Raw genomic sequence first — 4,800 nt, forward strand, 5'->3', positions numbered from 1 at the left:
AAATCCTCGATCACAACAATTACACCAGTAACAATTCCCCTAGGAAGCTTAAGTGTTAAATCGGCCAACACCACGGTGGTGTCAGCTTTTCTAAGTGGACCAACATTATATTGGTCATATAAGCTTCCCGGGAGAATACCCGCCTCGTCATTTTAAAATAGCCCACTTGAATGGGTATTATTGGCGTGCCGGATCTTGTATCTTCGGTGGGAGGATGCCCGTCAAAACCGATTGCACATTAGCCATTAAACGAATCTGTTTAGTCATTTTATAAGTTCGTTTTTGAGTACACAAGTCCTTCATATATTTAGCATATGCGGGGACTTGTTTAATAGTATCAATGAGGGGTAAATTCATTTTTTACTTGTTTAGATACCTCCCACATTTCCTCCTGCTGTGGGCCCCTATTTTTCAGTGATGATGTTGCGGGATTCACCAATGCCCGAGGAAACGGAACGGTTTTACTCGTGGGGCCCGTCTCCTTGGCGGTCGGTGTTTCTTTTTTCCTTTCCCGATTCGTTTATATTTTTATTAAATATTTTTTCAATGTATTTATCGATTCAGTTTCCACGTCATCATCACTGTTCCCATTGTCCCCCAAGTCTTCCACCACTCCTTCATCGAAGGTTGATGTGGGTGTTCTTTCCACTTGAAGAACTGTCATTTTGATGGCTAGGATTCTTCAAGTTGTCACTCGGTAATATTGATGGATTTTTCTTTAGGCTTGCCATTTCTTCTGCTAGTTGACTCACCTGTTTCTCCCTTGTAGCATTTGCCTTCTCTTGAAGTTCCAACCTCTGATTCATTTGCTTCAATAACTACATCACATCCTTAATCGAATCCTCTTTGTTACCAGAAGAATTTCCTTGCCCATGTTGACATCTCTTTTGATAGCCCTTGTTGTAACCCCCAGAATCTCTCTGATTGTACCCACTCTGACCACTTCTCGAACTATTCCCATACTGTTTCTGGTTCGACTGATAACTTGTCGTCTGAGAACTACCCTGAAAATTCGGGTTCTGCTGCGTGTTTGGGTTTCCATAGCTGAAGTTGGGGTTATTTTTGAGGTTCGGATGATAAGTATTTGAGCTCATATTGTTGTATTTCCTTTCACCCTGCACATAATTGACCTCTTCTTCATCTTTCGCAACTCCACAACTCGCAACCTTGTGCCCTAATTCACCACAACCTTCACATACCGGATAAGTTTTTCCTGATTTCCATGCTCCATGTACACCTGCAACCAACAGCCTATCCAACTTTTTTTTTCCAGCCTACTCATTTTGTCATCTGAACCATGACTTTCAACTGCTTTTACTACTGATCATTTTGACATCTTCTTCGATTGTGCTTGTCTCTTTGAGTTATTCGCATGTCTCTACAAATGTCCCTAATACACGTTTTCCTTATTTGTAAGAAAAGATTCATTAGTGGTAGCTTGGAGATCACACACATCGTCATTTTAGAGACTTCCGTGGAATGCCTTTATCAATTCCCATAAAACAATTACATGATGCTAATAAGTTCTCAGCAATCATTTAAATCTTTGAAATGTCCCATAAAAGGTTTCACCTGTGATTTGCTGAAAATTCCGAATGTTGTTTCGAGCGTCGGTGGTTCTCTGCGGCGTATAATATTTATCTAAAGACTGTTGTGCCAAGTCCCCCCCCCCCCCCCCAAGTGAAGATGCTAGGTGATGGCAAAGATAGGAACCACTGTTTCGCTGCATCCTTTAACTGAAATGGAAGACCACCATTTTCACTTATTCCATGGTAAAACCTTGACTCGAGATAAGTGCACATATCGAGTTGAAATCATTCAAATGCAGGTATGGTTCTTCAGTACCCTTTCCATGAAATGTAGGTAACCCTGTTAAACTATTCTGCCTCGCTGAAAAAGTCCTTCCACGTCTGACCGGAATAATTATTGGTAGAGGGTTCGTGGCCACTTGTGGGATGAAGTGGCTTTGAACTCCCCTAATTGGTGGTGGAACAAATGCCCTTGGGACTCCGCCATCAAAATCAAAATACGGTGCCTGTTGTTCACGGTTTGGTGGGCGTCTTGGTGCTCGATCTCTCGGATTTTCTGGATGATTCTGTTGAATTTCTTGGTCATCACGGAGATCTTGTTGCTGATACTGACCCCCATGTTCATCTCTAAACTCTTCCTCATCCTTAAAATCGAAACCGAAATCATACTCTATCTGCCAATTTTCCACCCGTGCACGAGCACGATTAATCTCAGGTCTTTCCTCCCTAAAATCTGCTTGTCTTTGACGGCTTACTGGGGCGGATCTGATTGAAAAGTTGTCATCCATGTTAAACTGCCTCCTGTGGTTACGGTTGACTTTCCTTGGTCAAACAAATTATGGTGAGAATCCGGCATGGTAACGATATGGATAAATAGGCCCGGATCTCACTCTGCCTCAATGAAAAGGATAAGCCTATTTATAGGCATGGACCCCATTCGTTATACGACACTAACAAATGGGGTGATCCTTCCATGAATGTCTTCCCATACATTAATTTAATGTCATTCGTTATGCTACAATAACAAATGGGGATTAACGTAATGATTAAGCCTCCATTCGCTATACAGTCCATAGAGAATGTGCTTATACCTTAACGAATAGCTAGTCTATAACGAATGGACCTCATTCGCTATACAATCCATAGCGAATGGACCATTTTACATTAAATAAACAGACTAGACAAATTCTAACTTATTCGATCGCTACGGACACCAAAACCATGCACTAACAAACACCCCATTTTCCGAAGCTATCGAATACTTTAACCTTGAATACTTTAACGGCAAATCGCCAGTCACAAATCATGCACTAATATGTTGTTTTGAGGAGTTGGTTGTTCTCTGGTGTTTTGTTGGTCTTGAGGAGCTAGGTTGTTCAGAGGAATCACGGGTATATTTGAGTGTTCTTGGTTACATGGTGGTAAATCATTTGAGTCTCTTCTGTTTTGGCTACTCATGGTTTCTGCTTTTGTTGTTACGACTTCAGGTATTCGGTTTTATTTGGGTTTCTGAGCTGCTCGGTTTCTCCTTGTTGTTTTATCAATATCTGGATCAAATTATAGCGGCTCTTTCTCATGGGAATATCGCGTATGCATCAACTTGTAATGTTATCTGCATAGATAAAAACACTAACACCCTGCATAAAACCAACGAAGAGATAATTAAAAACAAAAAATAAAATCTAAGCTAAACTAGCACTTTGTGCGTTGATTCCTCGGCAACAACGCCATTTTGACGTACATTTCGTGCTCTAATAAAAAACGAGTACTTATGAAGCTTAAATACCTATAACTAGTATGGGTAAGTAAGGTCTTCTCCACGGGGAATCAGTGGAAAGTGAAAGTAAAGTTCATAATTATTAATGAATTAACTACTGTGGACAAACGAAGTCAAGAGGTTTATAACAGATGATTTAATAAAACACAATTACTTTAAGTAGACTATAAACAATTTTTAGAGAATGATTCACTTCAGGTTCAGGTAAAGTGATAACCGATAATCACATATTCTTAATGATAAATTGCACAGTAATTACTAAACCTAGAAATTGGGTTGTGAGGACAAACGATACCCTAACTGAATTGTTGACACAATTGAACTCCGGTTTACCCAATTACTAGTTTAATGCATGAAAATTATTTATAAGCAATGACTAACGATTACTTGTTCAATGACATAAGAGCTAACTAACCCTACATGTGATGAACATAACAAGAAAATTGATGCAAAGTTTGATAATCAAAATCATAAACTATTTAAACAATCAATTCATAATGTAAAAACAGATTAAAGACATTCATTTAGTTCATATTCATTCAAAACATAGAATCTGGTCAGCGTTTTTTTACACAAAACCCTAGCCTAAAGTGAATACATTGGTTTTAGCCTGACATCGACATCACGAAGGTTTCGCTTATTAGATGAGAGGATGAAAGAATGCGATGAACGGACGAACCGGAGGCTTCGGGATGTCGCAAAATCGTCCTAGGGCTTGTACTTGGTTGCTGGAATGAAAGATAGTTCGAAAGAGGGGCTCAAAACTGATTATATCAAAGTTAGGGTAATGTTTCTGTCATCAAAGAGTTTAGCGCGGCGCTAACAACCAGGGGGTTTGTAAATAGTTTTCAACCAACAATTGACGCGCCTCGGTTATTACCTCATTGGCTGTGTCATTGTCCCAAACGCAAAGATTAACAACAAGGAGGTGAGACCTTAGCGTCGCGCTAAGGTCTACTTTCCTGATTTCATAACTTTGACCTTAGAGTAGCTCTAAGGTCACACTTGGGCTCCTTAGCGCCGCGCTAAGGGTGTTTGACACATCCTTTTGATTTTCTTCTTTTATTTTTCATCAGAAAGCATGCCAATCGTCATGAGTCTTCTACATCTACATTCCAAACCTGTAATTCATCCTGATAAGCGTCATTAACGGCAAGTATCCTGAAACACATAAACACGCTTGAAGTACCAAAGTTCACATATTATTTAAAGTAAAAGTAAACAAATAATATCATAATATACATGAGTTTTACCCGACCAACACCCCCCCCCCCCAGCGGCCAAATGTCTTAATCATAATGCACTGGCCATCTGAGCCATTGGCTAACACAAGACATAACTAGAAACAAAAATATATAACCAATATACACAAAGACCCGGTTCATAATCAAAACATAGCAAAATCAATCGGTCAATTCGTTGAATGTTTGGCCGTTTGATCATGGGGTTACATTAGTAGACAAGATAACGAACAAGCTATTATATTTATTTACC

General features: G+C 39.6%; 1 non-coding gene across 1 annotated transcript; it reads right to left on the bottom strand.

Annotated features, from left to right (window-relative positions):
• Positions 1–4,073: 4,073 nt before the first annotated feature.
• LOC143573267 (U4 spliceosomal RNA) lies at positions 4,074–4,221 on the bottom strand. The gene has a single exon (XR_013142405.1). It is a non-coding gene; the product is annotated as a U4 spliceosomal RNA (small nuclear RNA).
• Positions 4,222–4,800: the final 579 nt, after the last annotated feature.

Source organism: Bidens hawaiensis, unplaced genomic scaffold (assembly GCF_021521415.1).
Source record: "Bidens hawaiensis isolate Kalapana, Puna unplaced genomic scaffold, B.hawaiensis_p1.1 tig00000097_1, whole genome shotgun sequence".
In the NCBI taxonomy this organism is placed as follows: domain Eukaryota; kingdom Viridiplantae; phylum Streptophyta; class Magnoliopsida; order Asterales; family Asteraceae; genus Bidens; species Bidens hawaiensis.